At 49.0% G+C, this 19,033-nt stretch overlaps 1 protein-coding gene across 1 annotated transcript in view; it reads right to left on the bottom strand.

The window, feature by feature from the left end:
• The window catches only part of LOC146829232 (plastin-3), a 409,189-nt gene extending 400,961 nt beyond the window's left edge, over nt 1-8,228 (bottom strand). The window contains exon 1 of the mRNA XM_085607861.1: nt 8,094-8,228. The gene's annotated coding sequence lies outside the window, so the exon portion shown is untranslated. The remainder of the gene's footprint in view (nt 1-8,093) is intronic.
• Nucleotides 8,229-19,033: the final 10,805 nt, after the last annotated feature.

Below are 19,033 nucleotides of genomic sequence, written 5' to 3'. Positions count from 1 at the left end.
TGACACTTAATTGCCTGCTTCTTGTTTGCACCCCAGCTTGTCAACTATGTGTTTGTCCCTCATGAAAGGATTGCCTCTGTAACAGCGCTCCATCTCTGCTCCCATTGCTTGCTTTACAAGCATTACTTTTTTCTTTTGTGTTGAGCACTCAATGAGAGCGTGTTTACATCTGTCTTCCTTGAGTACCTCGGTCCCTGTGTTGCTCTCTGTCGACCGCCCCCTCCCTGTTGTGCTCACCTGTGTGCTTCTTCCAATTACCTCTCCCGTACTGACTTTCCTTTGTAGCTTCCACATTCGTTCCCCCCACCCTTCCTTGTGTTGCTCCTGCAATGGTTCCCCCCAGAATTCCCATGTTGCTTTTTCATCCTATTCACCTTGCCCCATATTGCTTCATCCCCTCATTGATTGCGTTCGCTACCTGTTCACTTTAAAAAGCAAACAAACCAAAAAAAGTTTTCATGCTTTTTCCCATCAGTTATCTATCCAACACGGATCAGTGAAAAAAATACCCAAGTCATTTAGGTGCAAGCATACGTTGGGTACACTTACAAAATGATGTGGGTGACCACATCTAAGGTTTTTTTTTAGGTCTCGCCTACGCAGCGAGCAAGCGCAGCTTTGGAGTGACCTTCTGGAATCACTCCGTACTTTTTGGGAAACGCGTGCATGTACTGCACTGTTTCCAATGAGTACTCGTACATGCATAGCGTTTCCCTTGCGGAAGTGAGCAGCAGCACCATCGGTTTTCATTTATGGCGCCTGCTGCTGCTCGCTCCCGCAAGGTAAACGCTGTACATGCCCTCAGTGCCTATAGGCATCCAGTTACTAATGAGTTTACAGCTTTAGTTGCTTGTTTCCCGCCCTCCTCCCTTGGGATGTCTTTACAGTCACATTTTTGATGGTGAACACATGTCCCTAATCTGCAATGCTGTTGCCTGTTCACTACAACTGAGTTTTCAATAGACCTGTGCAAAAACGTTACAATAAAAGGTGCGCGCCTTTTATCTTGGTGGCTTCTTCTCAGCTCTCAAATACTTAAAATAGCATTTTACGGTCATCTTCAGAGGCCTGCGATTGATTTCCTTTCCGGGCGTGGGCCGGGCTGCAGGTAGAATCGAAATGTTGACATGGGTTCTTCCTCATTGAGACCGGGGGGCTATATGCATTCACAAACTTCTGGGCGCTATTTTTTATTTTCGTTTGTTCGCGTGTGTAAAAGTATGTAAGTGTGCAAGAGCACATGCACGTGCATTTGCGTGGTTGTGTAAGCCAGCCATCGTTTTTGCAGCTTTACAGCGCAATTCTACACATTTTGGGGTAAAAATGTTAGACGTAGATGTTTTCTTTGTTCTATCACATGTGCACACAGGGACAATTTGGGTTCCTGAATTAATTTGTCGGGTGTTGTATAGTGGCACCTGTCAGGAGGCGGATCCAATTTTGACCTACCTGTCTTTGAGCCCCAGAGCAGTGTGTCCTCACATTTTTTTTATCTCTTAACTTGCAGCTGAGCATAATGTCGCCTTTTACCCTCCACCTCAGAGACAACGTGCCATGATAATGTTTTATGCAAAAAACAACAGTTGATGGACAGAATGCAGAACATTGTCATACATTTACCCAAGTAGAGAGATCTGGGCCTAATCCATCGTTTTTTTGCTCACCATGCCGTTCCAGTTTGAACCCAGCTATATGCAAATCAGTCTTGACCCTGTGCCTCATGGGTACAGTCCAGCCCGAACTGCCAAGCCAGGTCCTCCCTGGACTGGAAACAAGCATCCTAGGACCGGTTTCGGGGTTTCACCCCTCTTCAGCCAGGATAGCTTGATTGCAGTGGCATGGAGAGCCCGGGACCCACGTCTGGGCATACCCTTCCCACTCGGGGTGCCAGAAACCGGTCCTAGGAAGCTTGTTTCCGGTCCAGGGAAGGCATGGCTTGGCAGTTCGGGCTGAACTGTTCCCATGAGGCACAGGGTCAGACTGATTTGCATATGGCCATGTCTGAACTGGGGTGGCAAAGTGGGCTAAAGAACAGTGATGGATCAAACCCGGATCTGTTGACTGGGTGTGAGTGTTTGATTGGTTCTGATGCTCTGTCCATCACCATCCCCTTTTGTACCGCTTTGTTCGCCATAAGTTGGCAGGGTATGCTCAGACGTGAGTCCCTTGCTCACTTTGCCACTGGATTAAAGCAAGCCTGGCTGAAGATGGCTGAAATGCCAGAAACCGGTCCTAGGAAGCTTGTTTCCGGCCCAGGGAAGGCATGGCTTGGCAGTTCGGGCTGGACTGTTCCCATGAGGCACAGGGTCAGACTGATTTGCATATGGCCATGTCTGAACTGGGGTGGCAGAGTGGGCTAAAGAACGGTGATGGATTAAACCCAGATCTGTTGACTGGGTGTGAGTGTTTGATTGGTTCTGATGCTCCGTCCATCACCACCCCCTTTTGTACCGTAATGATAATGTTTTATATCATGCGTGTTATTTTTTTTAAGCAGTTACTGAGCTGGACTTTTGGTGAGTGCGCAGGGGAGGCCCCACAGAGGCACAAAATTCAGATCTGTGGGGTGGGGGCGCCCTTTGCCAAGACTTCACCGAAATAACACGTATTCTTACCAAAAACAGAAAAGGGCTGTTTTCTTGTGAACATCGCGATGACAAAGAACGAACCAGTGATTCCGAAAGCAAAAAGAGGAAACTTTTACAGTAGATTGAAGATAGATGTATTCTATGAAAAATATGAGTTTAAATGTACTTTTCCACAGCTTTCAAGACAGTTGGGGTACATTATTATGCAAACAACGCGTGATACTGTCTGGCTGAAGTCCTAAAGCTGTTGGACTGCATGTTATTTTTTATTTCCCTTTTCAAAGTGATGCCTAGGGGAGAAACACCATTCTAACACCCAGGTAAATATCTTAAAATACGTTTTCATTTCTGTAAATTAATAGCTATATCAAATAAACGCATTTGCACCCCGCCCCGGTGAGCCAACCCTCCTTCTAAACAGCTGCGTTGAATGGAACAAAACCCCTTGTTTTTGTTAAGATGTCTACGGGGATGTAGTTGAACGCAGAAAACATGCAAATAAAATCCCTTTTATCCGGATCATAAAACATAACTTTTTCTTCATTTAGCGCCCCTACTCCCCCAGTCAGATGAAGGGGAAAAAACACACTTTTGCAGCCCGGGGCGGCGCGAGCCGTTTCTAATTACAGGGTAGGTCCTTGTGAGCCGGCACCCAAACTTAATTCCGGATACGGTGCGGGCATCCGACGCCATTCACCCATGGAGTAATTCTCCCTTCCAGTATTAGGTCACATCAGGATCGTTCCAACTATTTAGCTGCTGCCAGTCTGTAGGGTTCTATACCCACTTCACAAATTACTCATGTGCACTGTCCACACTACACTTGATCTTGTGGTCCTGATGAAGCGCCATGAATCGTACAAAACCGCAAGGACGCGAAACACGTCGGCCTCTTAGTTACCCAGGCACATTGCTAACCTTCCGGTTTTATTCTGACACTGGGACAGTCACAATAAATATACCCCGACCCGGAAGCTGTACGTCCGAGGAGGCAAGGAGGCCGTTGCTCTAGTTGAAGACCCTTAATGATAAAAAGAGTGGTCCAGAGGCACTGAGATTTTAAGAAAACGAGGAAGTTTGTGCCCATTCGAGAGTAATAATAAGAGGAAAGCTAAGAATCACAGAGACAGTCCTTTAAGCTATTACTGTGATTTACGAACTTGGAACCAATGAAAACACGGTGGCCTTCAAGCGTACAGCATATTATATGCTTTTGATTTTATATCAACAGGTCGCTTGAGTGAACACCACCGGTAACCAGCAACAGTGCACATCATGATGCCACTTTGTTTTTTAAAATTGAAAGTTTGACTACTAGTCTCAATGTAAAAAACTAGAGAAAACCGTCCTGAATAAGGTGACACATCAATAACTAACCGAAACGATGCACGTCTGTTTTCTGTATATGAATTGTTTTTTTAAAAATTGTCGAGGCTAATCCCTCTTTTTTGTATAGAGCAATAAAAAAATTGTATGCTTTTTTAATGCGTTATGTTTTTGGAACTGTTTAATTTTTAACTGTACTCAACTGACGTACGTAGTTTTTGTTATATAGGCCAGTGGTATATTTTGCTTGAATTAATGATGAAAACATGAATGCGTAGGGTTACTGCATGGTCATAAAGGGGCTTGTTTTAGTTTTGTACAGTCACAATAAACACAGCCCTTTGGTCACAGCTAGCCAGTTTTAACCTTGCACGCACTGACTCCCCCTCCATTTAGCACTCACCCCTCACAGCTGCACGCATATCATACGGTATTATTTTGCAAAAGATCTCCGCTAAAGCAACCATTCGGGGGACCCGTAGGGCATTGCAGTGCCAGCCCGACGAGGAGCAAACGCCCGATGAAGCATGACATCCTTCAGGGTGTGTGAGGGCAACAAGAGGCAAGACTAGCTCTTCCCTCTCTAGGGGAAGTTCTAGACCTAGGCCACCACCTTTTGGACCCATAAAGTATATCTGCCACTGAAACTGAAAAAAAGACTTCAGTAAGAGATTGAACAGTCAGAGTTTTTTGTTCCAGCAGTCAATAAAAGGAGTATCTTCGACCTGCATAAATGTAAGCACATGTAATTCTGCGCCAATAAAAACCATGGATGAAAAACACACGCTGTGTCAATACGATGTATTAATATTGCAAGCTTTAAGTGGTGCAAAGCTCCATATAGGCTATCAACAACGTAAAGAGGTCAACCCAGGTGCAGATACACTGCAAAGAAGGTTCACCACGTCCCCTTGAAGGCTTAGCCTCAGACGGAGACATCTACGCACTCTCTCCACAAAGGCTACAGCGAGTCACATGCATTGTTCATGAAAGGCAGCCATGCATGTGCTAATCTGTTAGTTGATATGAACGAGCCCTTAGGGAAACATGGCCCCATCACCTTATCAAGTGAGCATTAGATCCACATGCATGTGTATATCAAAGACGCCACTTTACTATTCAATGCCACGTGCATACAATCTCAAACACGGGTCCCATCCACGTGCAGTAGATGTCCGGCACGGTCTTGTTCTGAAGACCCAGATCCCCTACAAAACAGATCACAAGCGAAACTATGTAAATGGATAAACATGCCGGGAAAAGAAGCAATATGTCTTTGATCAGCCTTCCTTCCTTTTGAGGTTTTGCCATGCTGGGTGTACAGGACATGCCATATACCCCACTGTTAACTTTTAAACATTCTTTGACTGTGCATAATGTGGTGGGGAAGACATGGTAAGTAGATTTACAAGTTGAAAGCACAAAGTCATATGTACACGGGGAGACGGCGTCCAAACTAAACACTGCTGATGCAATTCTGGCTTGGGCTGTGGGGGGGGAGGGGGGAAGCACATGGAGTGCATTTCCTGAAACTGAACTCCCTGCACAGTCTCGCGCTCTCCCGCCATGGCTGCGGCTTCTGAAACTACTGGTGGGACAAATGAACTTCTGAGGTTACTCCTGCCGTGACTCAGGCATTCCGCCTCCTGCACCACACACAGGCTTGTTCAGAGGAATTAAGTTTTCTGGATATATTTTTTCCAGAGACTTCTTGAATCGGATCACACCTCGGTTTCAGAGAAACCAACTCACTTATCTAATAACATCCCTAAAGGCACACTAGTTTCAGAGGGAAAACAATATAGGTGAATGCCTTTCGATGAGTCCCCATAAAACGGAAAAAGACATCTCTTCTAATAATCCAAGTCATATCACTAAAGAACAAGTGTACTAACATCACCCGTACACGGGCACTTTACAGCAGCTGACAAAAAAAAAAAAAAGTTTAAGTACCATGATTGCAGTTGTATCATGCTGCGGTACTCGGTTCCTTCCACAATATGCAAAATAAACTGGTGAAATGGCAACTTGAGATATTCTACTCCAGGGCACACAGAGCTCTTTCTATGCTTGAAGGGTCCAGAAGGGAGTTAAGATGACATGTACACAAATCTTACATGAAGTAAGGAAGATGGAAAGTAAAAAAGCGGGCATTATGATATGTTAAGTTTACAGCTATGATGGGGCTTTTGCTTAAGAAATATTGTTTGTTTATTGCTCTGCTTATATAGTTGTATTTTATAAACCGAATAAAAGCATAAGAAGAAGATATGTTAAGTAAATTTGTAAAGCGCGCATCTCACTCCTCCTCATAGGCTGCACTTTCAGACAGTTTCACAAAAGACGTTCAGGGCTGCATTTCATGCCTGGAGTGGGTCTACTAATGACCCTTTCTAATTCTCCAAACGAAAGGTAGAACCTGTATAAAAAGGATACTGATAAAAAATATATATATTAATAAAAAGAACAACAACATGGGAGCAAAGCTCAACGGGAAACTAAGGGGGTAAGGTTGCTGATCTCTCCGACCAGGCATAATTATTGTGATAGAGAAAGGTTTTAAAGAACCACAGCATGTACCTGGGGGAAATAATTGGTAGTAAGGAGACCGGTTAATCAACTGGAACATTGTCACAAATTCCAGCAACTATCTCTTCGTTTGTAGGGCTCTATATTGTCACTCGATGGTGTGTCGAACAAGTGTGTGTGCGTTTATTCACCACGCCCTATGCAAAGGCCAATGAAAGGAAACAAGTCAACACATTGAGGAAAAAATATCTGAGGGCATGCCTGGCTTTCTCACTCTTACAACCTGACCAATAAGTGATGCACTCGGTCCTCTGGCATAGGACCAGTGAGGGGCATTTGTAGACTTGTAATCCCATACTCAAGAGGCTTGCCCAGTCTAATGACAAACTGAGAACCATTGGGACACCACCAGTCTTCAGCTACTTTTTAATATCCAAATGTTATCCCTGGATCGGTGGCAGCACAACTGACTGGTATCTGCACTGCACTCCTGAGGGTACCCCATAGCATGCCACCACGCCCTTCAGAGAACACGCCCGATTTGTTCACCTCACATTAACACAAATAAACGCGCCTATTTTTTTCACGCCACATAACCCCTGGGGCAAACACCTAGTTCCTTCATTTTACACACCCATGCCTCATCTAAATGACAGCCACACCTACAGGAGACACCCAGCCCTTTCCCAGCAGACCTCTAGTGAACGCCGTCTGCCGGGTAGAAGGTACCTGAACAAACACCTTTTTACTATTCACCTCACGGCGCGAACATGGTAAAAGAGGCGCCTCGTATTCCTCTTTACAACGCGACTTCTGCCTACACAGTCAACAAAAACTGCCTTCCAGCCATCACAGGGCTGCTGCCTGCACAGTGAGAGGTAACCCGTGTGAATGGAGGAGGGCGGCTGAGAATACATGGAGCCCTAGGAGGCAGTACTGACGAGAAAGAGAGAGACAGAAACAGACCACACTTTAATAGACTGATCCACTTTCTTGATAGCTGAGCTCCACTGAATGGTGCTAGGACGCCCGTAAGGGCGACTGGGTGTGGGCGCTATAATACTCCTCCAACGACGTTCTCTTGTCCCCTCACTCTGCTTAACAGCGACCACTGCTGGGTCATGCAGGGCCAAAGAAGGGGGGAGCTCGCATTAATGGCCAATCTACATGAAAAACAATATCCCCAACACAGCTGGAAAATGGACCCAATACCACGCAGATTAATTGGTAGTTCTCTTCACTCTTAAGGTAGATGTGGAGTAGAGAGACGGACACACCCATGAGACACACTGCTGCCCCGGCGGTACATCAGCCCAGACTGTACCGGGAACCCCAAGGGGTGGCCAGGAAAGAGGCATTACATGGAGCGGCTGGTTGAACTGAGTAGCCACTGGCCAACATTCTAGGCAAGCTAGTATAATACATGTGATACATTAGTTTTTTTGTCAATAAAGGTCAGATTCATCCTCTGAAATGTGAGACCCGCCTGCGCCAACTGCCAGGGCTCCTCTTAGCTGGCTGCAGTATTCTCAGCAGCACCTCTTGGCGCCAGTGGTCACAGGGACAACAGAGCGGGGTGAATACACAGCCCGCTCGGCACCACCCGCCTTCGAGCCCGGCAGCAGTCCTTCCCTCCTCTCCAACACTCACCGGTGCTCCGTCCCCTCTCCTAGTCCAGCCAGTTCCTCTGCAGTCAGTCTGTCAGCCACCACTCTCACCACGTCTCTCTCCCTAAGCACGCTGCTGCTAGAACAGGGCCTCAGTCATCCGCCCTCGGCGTGTTCCCATTGGTCGCCGGCAGACTCCACGCCCCTGGGAGGAGGAGCTACATGCAGGCCCCGCCCATGTGCATGATACCCGCCCGCGGCAGAAGCAACAGGCTTGGCGTGTCTGAGTCCTGCCGTCGGTAGACTCCCTGATTCTTAGACGAGGACTCCAGTCATTGTCATCTGGTGTGCAAATCAGCAAGGCTGCCCGAGCAAAATGCCGCCGGGAGTTATTTGGCACTGTCTAGCTGTTCTCTAGCTTCAGAGACAGTCAAGCTGCTGCCCAGATAGGAGCTGCAGTTCCCTTGAATAGGTGCATCGGAAACAGCTGTGTTAATGTGTTTTTGGTGAGGTGACGGGTTACCAGCCCAGGGCATGGTTTTACTTCGGTCTTTTAAGACATGTTATTTAGGTTTTCAGAAGACTGTTGTTCTCCCGCAAAATCCTACATAATATACATACTTAGAAGGTATTTTGGACGACAGGCTTCATCCATTGGCCTCGGCAATTGTCACATTTTGCTTCCACTCACTACAGCATGGAACATAGTGCCAAATATCAGCCACACTCACCAGCCCTCCCGCAGCAACATACAGGCAGCATAAATAAGCAGACAAGACAACTTTTTGGTGGAGAAAATTGCTGCAGGTTTATTAGCATACCAAATATGCCAACATGGTGAGTTATCTTGCAGGCGATCCAAAGGCAAGCCGCCCCTCGCGGCCTACTACCTGATGGGCCAACTTCATCGTGGCATTAGCCAATCGGTGCTTAGCGGTTGTGGTGAGGGGATAGCCCTTCCCACTTCCGGTGAACCATTGGTCCACCATATAACTCACGCTCCCCCCCACGAGGGGCGGAGCGTTCAAGCGACCCCCGGTTGTACAGGTTTCCAACCGCCCGTAGGGCAGATGGGGCGCCATCGCACCCCAGGGTCCACCACACAGACTTCCTGGGGATATTCGGCCTCGGCACCCTTTGTGCTCCTGTAGAGTGTATCCCTGAGTACCTTTACGCCTCTGGATCGCCATGTAACTCCGCCTGCAACACAAATAAAAAGTTTAGAACATCCTTCCCCCACCATGATTACGCCGGGTAAGCGGTAGGGAGGGAAACGGCGTCAGGGCGAGGGGACAAAGAGGCCGCCAGGTGGGCTGGGGAGGCATTTATACCTCCCCACGACCCCAAACCAAACAACAACTTCGAGGCGGCTGCCACCGAGGAGACCCGGGTGGGCGACGGCCCGGGCCCGAGACCAACACGGTGATCCGGCCGAGGGCCCACTGCACCTAGAGACCCACACCCACGGTAGGTGCCGGAGCCTACCTCTTGTAACCACTGTGAGCTATTCCCTAACGATGGGAAGCTCACGCCCAGTTGACACAGGACTATTCCCAGCTCCCAACTGGACAATGCGCAGTACTTGCAGATAGTAAATGGGCCTGTGCCTATGCGGCAGCCCAACTCGATTCCACCATGCCGGGATAAAAACCCATGCCAGCACTCAGACCCCCCCATTGCAGCAACGCCTCTCTGGTCCAGCGGGTGCCGATGTTTGTGGCGAGATGAGCTAGAAAGCTCCTTGGCATGCGGGAAAGAGCCGCGTGGCGTGAGGCCGTGTAGCATGGGCCCCCCTAGCCAGCCCCAGTCCTAATCTCTACCCCCAGCCCCGACCGCGGGCAAAGGCCCTGCCGGCCCCCAGCTAATAAACAGAAAAGGGGGGGGAATAATCCCTCCGGGACGGCCACAGGGAGTGGGGAGATGATTGCGCCGGATTCGATTCCTGGGCCTGAAGCACTCAGTGGTGTAGTATCCACAGTGCTACGCCAGGCACGATAAGACGCTTGTGATGAGCCTAAGGAAGCTGCCCCAACTTTCCCCACACCAAGGCGGCTCTAGAGCATGGCTGGGCCGCCCTGCTCTGTGTACAACCCTACATGGGGAGATCGGGCGGGAGGTGGGGGGTCAGACAGCATCACTCACCGAGTGCAAAATCGTCAGGGGACACATCCAAACGGCATCAGGGCAAGGGGACAAAGAGGCCGCCAGGTGGGCGGGGGAGGAATTTATACCTCCCCCCTGACCCCAACTCCGGCCGGAAGTGACGAGCTGGACCCCAAAGGGGTCTCTGGAAACTAGGCTGCCCAGTGTGCCATCCTGTGGCACTAAAGGGGCCGCCCTCTTATGAGGGTCCCCTGCAGTGACTTTGTCGGTCAACCCACATAGTGCCAATATCCGCCACACTCACCAGCCCTCCCGCAGCAACATACAGGTAGCCTAAATAAGCAGACAAGACAACTTTTTGGTGGAGAAAATTGACGCAGGTTTATTAGCATACCAAATATGCCAACATGGTGGGTTATCTTACAGGCGATCCAAAGGCAAGCCACCCCTCGCGGCCTACCACCTGATGGGCCAACTTGCATTGTGGCCTTAGCCAATCGGTGCTTAGCGGTTGTGGTGAGGGGATAGCCCCTCCCACTTCCGGTGAACCATTGGTCCACCATATAACTCCAAATCCCAAAATTTTATTGTATGATTAATTAAAATCTTTACAATTATTCCAAAAGGTAATAAAATTAATGTCATTACAATCGCAATTTAAAAACCAGACATTAAAATCAACGTTTATAATATCTCATTGGTTATATAGTTTAAAAGTGTGTGTTTAACCAACACATACTTGTTATAAATACAGTAGTAACATTTTAACCCCTTCGATGCTCATGACGGAGCGGTTCCGTCATGAGCATCGGTTGAGCTGTGCTCATGACGGAACCGCTCCGTCATGAGCGCAGCCCCTGGGGGAAGCGCTGGTGCTCCCCCCCTGGGGCATCGATCGTGCCCCCACAGAGGGGGATGGCAGCGGAAGAGTTTCCGCTGCCACCCCCGAGCCCCCCCCACGCTTCCTGATGACGTCAGCGCGCACAGCGCGCGCCGGCGTCATCAGGAAGCGTTGGACGCGCTGGAATTCATTTCTTCCAGCGCGTCCAACGGGGAGGGTGAGTATTTTGCTGCGGTATGGCGGGTGGGGGCGGAATTCAAAGGCCTTGAGGCATCGGGGGAGAGGAAAGAGTATTTCCTCTCCCCTGATGTCTCAATGCTGGGCATTCCTGTCCCACGATCGCGCACAGCGTCGCGATCGTGGAGCAGGGATGCCCCACTAGACACCAGGGATGTCCTTTTGGTGATTTGGGAAGCAACCCCTTGGGTAAGGGTCGCTTCCCTAGGTGGCTGATATTTACACAGACTTTTCTGCCCCCCCGGGGGCAGATCGGTCCACTTTCGGTCCGTTTCTGCCCCCAGGGGGGGCAGAAAAGCCCACTAGACACCAGGGATGTGTTTTTATTTATATGGGAAGCGACCCCTTGGGTAAGGGTCGCTTCCCTGGGTGGCTAATATATGCACAGACTTTTCTGCATCCCCCCGGGGGCAGATCGGTCCACTTTCGGTCCGTTTCTGCCCCCAGGGGGGCAAATGGTGTAATAATAGCAGTATGTTTGTTTTTGAGTGTCAAAAACTTTTTGCATTGGTGCTCGATGTGTATTTTGTTGTCTTGTGAGTAATTTGGTTTTTTTCCTTCTTTCTAGTTTGATATCGTTGGTTTTTGCTGTGTCACTGCAGAGTTGGTTTCTGGTGAGTGCAGCTGTCTCTTGTAATTGGATTGTATAGTTTTTGAGTACATTGATCTTTGTGATAAAGGTACACATTTCTTTACTTACTTGGTTTGCACATTGTTGGTTGTTGTTGCACCGGGTCAAAAACCAAAGTGACCCCCCTTGCAAAACCAGGTGGTTTTGCGATAGGCCATTTCGATGTCGCCTCACTACGTTTTGGGCCCTTGCCTGCCGCGGGTACTTGGGCCTCCCACACAAGTGAGGCACCATTGTTACCGGGAGACCTGGGGGAACGCTGGGTGGTGGTAAATTTGTGTGAGCCCAGTGATGCCACAACTTTCCCACCCCAAAATGTGTGAAAAAAGTGATTTTTTCAGCTAAAATTGAGGTTTGCAGGGGATTCTGGGTAAGGAAACGTTGGGGGATCCATGCAAGCCATACCTCCCTGGAAGCCGCCGGGTGTCTAGTTTTCAGAAATGCGTGGGTTTGGTAGGTTTCCCTAGATGGTCGCCGAGCACCGGGTCAAAAACCAAAGTGATCCCCCTTGCAAAACCAGGTGGTTTTGCGATAGGCCATTTTGATGTCGCCTCACTACGTTTTGGGCCCTTGCCTGCCGCGGGTACTTGGGCCCCCCACACAAGTGAGGCACCATTTTTACCGGGAGACCTGGGGGAACGCTGGGTGGTGGTAAATTTGTGTGAGCCCGGTGATGCCACAACTTTCCCACCCCAAAATGTGTGAAAAAAGTGATTTTTTCCGCAAAAAGTGAGGTTTGCAGGGGATTCTGGGTAAGGAAACGTTGGGGGATCAACGCAAGCCATACCTCCCTGGAAGCCGCCGGGTGTCTAGTTTTCAGAAATGCATGGGTTTGGTAGGTTTCCCTAGATGGCCGCCGAGCACCGGGTCAAAAACCAAAGTGACCCCCCTTGCAAAACCAGGTGGTTTTGCGATAGGCCATTTCGATGTCGCCTCACTACGTTTTGGGCCCTTGCCTGCCGCGGGTACTTGGGCCTCCCACACAAGTGAGGCACCATTTTTACCGGGAGACCTGGGGGAACGCTGGGTGGTGGTAAATTTGTGTGAGCCCGGTGATGCCACAACTTTCCCACCCCAAAATGTGTGAAAAAGGTGATTTTTTCCACAAAAAGTGAGGTTTGCATGGGATTCTGGGTAAAGAAACGTTGGGGGATCCACGCAAGCCATACCTCCCTGGAAGCCGCCGGGTGTCTAGTTTTCAGAAATGCGTGGGTTTGGTAGGTTTCCCTAGATGGCCGCCGAGCACCGGGTCAAAAACCAAAGTGACCCCCCTTGCAAAACCAGGTGGTTTTGCGATAGGCCATTTTGATGTCGCCTCACTACGTTTTGGGCCCTTGCCTGCCGCGGGTACTTGGGCCTCCCACACAAGTGAGGCACCATTTTTACCGGGAGACCTGGGGGAACGCTGGGTGGTGGTAAATTTGTGTGAGCCCGGTGATGCCACAACTTTCCCACCCCAAAATGTGTGAAAAAAGTGATTTTTTCAGCAAAAATTGAGGTTTGCAGGGGATTCTGGCTAAGGAAACGTTGGGGGATCCACGCAAGCCATACCTTCCTGGAAGCCGCCGGGTGTCTAGTTTTCAGAAATGCGTGGGTTTGGTAGGTTTCCCTAGATGGCCGCCGAGCACCGGGTCAAAAACCAAAGTGACCCCCTTGCAAAACCAGGTGGTTTTGCGATAGGCCATTTTGATGTCGCCTCACTACGTTTGGGGCCCTTGCCTGCCGCGGGTACTTGGGCCTCCCACACAAGTGAGGCACCATATTTACCGGGAGACCTGGGGGAACGCTGGGCGGTGGTAAATTTGTGTGAGCCCGGTGATGCCACAACTTTCCCACCCCAAATAAGTGTGAAAAAAGTGATTTTTTCAGCAAATATTGAGGTTTGTAGGGGATTCTGGGTAAGGAAACATTGGGGGATCCACGCAAGCCATACCTCCCTGGAAGCCGCCGGGTGTCTAGTTTTCAGAAATGCGTGGGTTTGGTAGGTTTCCCTAGATGGCCGCTGAGCACCGGGTCAAAAACCAAAGTGACCCCCCTTGCAAAACCAGGTGGTTTTGCGACAGGCCATTTTGATGTCGCCTCACTACGTTTTGGGCCCTTACCTGCCGCAGGTACTTGGGCCTCCCACACAAGTGAGGCACCATTTTTACCGGGAGACCTGGGGAAACGCTGGGTGGTGGTAAATTTGTGTGAGCCCGGTGATGCCACAACTTTCCCACCCCAAAATGTGTGAAAAAAGTGATTTGTTCAGCAAAAATTGAGGTTTGCAGGGGATTCTGGGTAAGGAAACGTTGGGGGATCCACGCAAGCCATACTTCCCTGGAAGCCGCCGGGTGTCTAGTTTTCAGAAATGCATGGGTTTGGTAGGTTTCCGTAGATGGCCGCCGAGCACCGGGTCACAAACCAAAAAGACCCCCCTTGCAAAACCAGGTGGTTTTGCGATAGGCCATTTTGATGTCGCCTCACTACGTTTTGGGCCCTTGCCTGCCGCGGGTACTTGGTCCTCCCACACAAGTGAGGCACCATTTTTACCGGGAGACCAGGGGGAACGCTGGGTGGTTGTAAATTTGTGTGAGCCCGGTGATGCCACAACTTTCCCACCCCAAAATGTGTGAAAAAAGTGATTTTTTCAGCAAAAAGTGAGGTTTGCAGGGGATTCTGGGTAAGGAAACGTTGGGGGATCCACGCAAGCCATACCTCCCTGGAAGCCGCCGGGTGTCTAATTTTCAGAAATGTGTGGGTTTGGTAGGTTTCCCTATGTGCCGGCAGAACTAGGGTTCAAAAACTACAGCTAGTCACTTTGCCAAAAAAGGGTCATTTTTCACTGCAAAATTGAGGTGTGACCACGTTGCGTTTTGCGCCATTTCCTGTCGCGGGCACTAGGCCGACCCGCACAAGTGAGGTACCATTTTTCTCGTAGGACTTTGGGGAACGCGGGGTGGGTGGAAATTTGTGGATCCACGCAGATTCCAGAAGTTTCCAACCCAGAAATATGGGGATAATGTGTTTTTTTAGTCATTTTTTTACGTTTGCAAGGGATTCTGGGTAACAGACCAACGTGGGAGGCAGTCAAGTCACCCCATCCTGGATTCCCCTGGGTGTCTAGTTTTCAAAAATGTATAGGTTTGCTAGGTTTCCCAAGGTTCCCGCAGAGCTAGGGTTCAAAAACTACAGCTAGACATTTTGCCAAAAAAGGGTCATTTTTCACTGCAAAATTGAAGTGTGACCACGTTGCGTTTTGCGCCGTTTCCTGTCACGGGCACTAGGCCGACCCGCACAAGTGAGGTACCATTTTTCTCGTAGGACTTTGGGGAACTCGGGGTGGGTGGAAATTTGTGGATCCACGCAGATTCCAGAACTTTCCATCCCAGAAATGTGGGGAAAATCTTTTTTTTTTGTCATTTTTTTACGTTTGCAAGGGATTCTGGGTAACAGACCATGGTGGGAGGCAGTCAAGTCACCCCATCCTGGATTCCCCTGGGTGTCTAGTTTTCAAAAATGTATACGTTTGCTAGGTTTCCCTAGGTGCCGGCAGGGCTAGGGTTCAAAAACTACAGCTAGTCACTTTGCCAAAAAAGGGTCATTTTTCACTGCAAAATTGAGGTGTGACCACGTTGCGTTTTGCGCCGTTTCCTGTCGCGGGCACTAGGCCGACCCGCACAAGTGAGGTACCATTTTTCTCGTAGGACTTTGGGGAATGCGGGGTGCATGGAAATTTGTGGATCCACGCAGATTCCAGAACTTTCCAACCCAGAAATGTGGGGAAAATGTGTTGTTTTTGTCATTGTTTTACGTTTGCAAGGGATTCTGGGTAACAGACCATGGTGGGAGGCAGTCAAGTCACCCCATCCTGGATTCCCCTGGGTGTCTAGTTTTCAAAAATGTATAGGTTTGCTAGGTTTCCCTAGGTGCCGGCAAGGCTAGGCTTCAAAAACTACAGCTAGTCACTTTGCCAAAAAAGGGTAATTTTTCACTGCAAAATTGAGGTGTGACCACGTTGCGTTTTGCGCCGTTTCCTGTCGCGGGCACTAGGCCGACCCCCACAAGTGAGGTACCATTTTTTTTGTAGGACTTTGGGGAACGCGGGGTGGGTGGAAATTTGTGGATCCACGCAGATTCCAGAACTTTCCATCCCAGAAATGTGGGGAAAATATATTTTTTTTGTCATTTTTTTACGTTTGCAAGGGATTCTGGGTAACAGACCATGGTGGGAGGCAGTCAAGTCACCCCATCCTGGATTCCCCTGGGTGTCTAGTTTTCAAAAATGTATAGGTTTGCTAGGTTTCCCTAGGTGCCGGCAGGGCTAGGGTTTAAAAACTACAGCTAGTCACTTTGCCAAAAAAGGGTCATTTTTCACTGCAAAATTGAGGTGTGACCACGTTGCGTTTTGCGCCGTTTCCTGTCGCGGGCACTAGGCCGACCCGCACAAGTGAGGTACCATTTTTCTCGTAGGACTTTGGGGAACGCGGGGTGGGTGGAAATTTGTGGATCCACGCAGATTCCAGAACTTTCCATCCCAGAAATGTGGGGAAAATGTATTTTGTTTGTCATTTTTTTACGTTTGCAAGGGATTCTGGGTAACAGACCATGGTGGGAGGCAGTCAAGTCACCCCATCCTGGATTCCCCTGGGTGTCTAGTTTTCAAAAATGTATAGGTTTGCTAGGTTTCCCTAGGTGCCGGCAGGGCTAGGGTTCAAAAACTACAGCTAGTCACTTTGCCAAAAAAGGGTCATTTTTCACTGCAAAATTGAGGTGTGACCACGTTGCGTTTTGCGCCGTTTCCTGTCGCGGGCACTAGGCCGACCCGCACAAGTGAGGTACCATTTTTCTCGTAGGACTTTGGGGAACGCGGGGTGGGTGGAAATTTGTGGATCCACGCAGATTCCAGAACTTTCCATCCCAGAAATGTGGGGAAAATGTGTTTTTTTGTCATTTTTTTACGTTTGCAAGGGATTCTGGGTAACAGACCATGGTGGGAGGCAGTCAAGTCACCCCATCCTGGATTCCCCTGGGTGTCTAGTTTTCAAAAATGTATAGGTTTGCTAGGTTTCCCTAGGTGCCGGCAGGGCTAGGGTTCAAAAACTACAGCTAGTCACTTTGCCAAAAAAGGGTCATTTTTCACTGCAAAATTGAGGTGTGACCACGTTGCGTTTTGCGCCGTTTCCTGCCGCGGGCACTAGGCCGACCCACACAAATGAGGTACCATTTTTCTCGTAGGACTTTGGGGAACGCAGGGTGGGTGGAAATTTGTGGATCCACGCAGATTCCAGAACTTTCCATCCCAGAAATGTGGGGAAAATGTGTTTTTTTTGTGATTTTTTTACGTTTGCAAGGGATTCTGGGAAACAGACCATGGTGGGAGGCAGTCAAGTCACCCCATCCTGGAGTCCCCTGGGTGTCTAGTTTTCAAAAATGTATAGGTTTGCTAGGTTTCCCTAGGTGCCGGCAGGGCTAGGGTTCAAAAACTACAGCTAGTCACTTTGCCAAAAAAGGGTAATTTTTCACTGCAAAATTGAAATGTGACCACGTTGCGTTTTGCGCCGTTTCCTGTCGCGGGCACTAGGCCTACCCACACAAGTGAGGTACCAATTTTCTCGTAGGACTTTGGGGAACGCGGGGTGGATGGAAATTTGTGGATCCACGCAGATTCCAGAACTTTCCATCCCAGAAATGTGGGGAAAATGTGTTTTTTTTGTGATTTTTTTACGTTTGCAAGGGATTCTGGGTAACAGACCATGGTGGGAAGCAGTCAAGTCACCCCATCCTGAATTCCCCTGGGTGTCTAGTTTTCAAAAATGTATAGGTTTGCTAGGTTTCCCTAGGTGCCGGCAGGGCTAGGGTTCAAAAACTACAGCTAGTCACTTTGCCAAAAAGGGGTCATTTTTCACTGCAAAATTGAGGTGTGACCACGTTGCGTTTTGCACCGTTTCTTGTCGCGAGCACTAGGCCGACCCACACAAGTGAGGTACCATTTTTCTCGTAGGACTTTGGGGAACGCGGGGTGGGTGGAAATTTGTGGATCCACGCAGATTCCAGAACTTTCCAACCCAGAAATGTGTGGAAAATGTGTTTGTTTTGTCATTTTTTTACGTTTGCAAGGGATTCTGGGTAACAGACCATGGTGGGAGGCAGTCAATTCACCCCATCCTGGATTTCCCTGGGTGTCTAGTTTTCAAAACTGTATAGGTTTGCTAGGTTTCCCTAGGTGCCGGCAGGGCTAGGGTTCAAAAACTACAGCTAGTCACTTTGCCAAAAAAGGGTCATTTTTCACTGCAAAATTGAGGTGTGACCACGTTGCGTTTTGCGCCGTTTCCTGTCGCAGGCACTAGGCCGACCCGCGCAAGTGAGGTATCATTTTTCTCGTTGGACTTTGGGGAACGCGGGGTGGGTGGAAATTTGTGGATCCACGCAGATTCCAGAACTTTCCATCCCAGAAATGTGGGGAAAATGTATTTTGTTTGTCATTTTTTTACGTTTGCAAGGGATTCTGGGTAACAGACCATGGTGGGAGGCAGTCAAGTCACCCCATCCTGGATTCCCCTGGGTGTCTAGTTTTCAAAAATGTATAGGTTTGCTAGGTTTCCCTAGGTGCCGGCAGGGCTAGGGTTCAAAAACTACAGCTAGTCACTTTGCCAAAAAAGGGTCATTTTTCACTGCAAAATTGAGGTGTGACCACGTTGCGTTTTGCGCCGTTTCTTGTCGCGGGCACTAGGCCGACCCATACAAGTGAGGTACCATTTTTCTCGTAGCACTTTGGGGAACGCGGGGTGGGTGGAAATTTGTGGATCCACGCAGATTCCAGAACTTTCCATCCCAGAAATGTGGGGAAAATGTGTTTTTTTTGTCATTTTTTTACGTTTGCAAGGGATTCTGGGTAACAGACCAGGGTGGGAGGCAGTCAAGTCACCCCATCCTGGATTCCCCTTGGTGTCTAGTTTTCAAAAATGTATAGGTTTGCTAGGTTTCCCTAGGTGCCGGCAGGGCTAGGGTTCAAAAACTACAGCTAGTCACTTTGCCAAAAAAGGGTCATTTTTCACTGCAAAATTGAGGTGTGACCACGTTGCGTTTTGCGCCGTTTCCTGCCGCGGGCACTAGGCCGACCCACACAAATGAGGTACCATTTTTCTCGTAGGACTTTGAGGAACGCGGGGTGGGTGGAAATTTGTGGATC

Source organism: Triturus cristatus, chromosome 5_2, assembly GCF_964204655.1.
Source record: "Triturus cristatus chromosome 5_2, aTriCri1.1, whole genome shotgun sequence".
In the NCBI taxonomy this organism is placed as follows: Eukaryota; Metazoa; Chordata; class Amphibia; order Caudata; family Salamandridae; genus Triturus; species Triturus cristatus.
The sequence above is the reverse complement of the archived record's forward strand: the minus strand, read 5'-3'. Positions and strand labels throughout refer to the sequence as shown.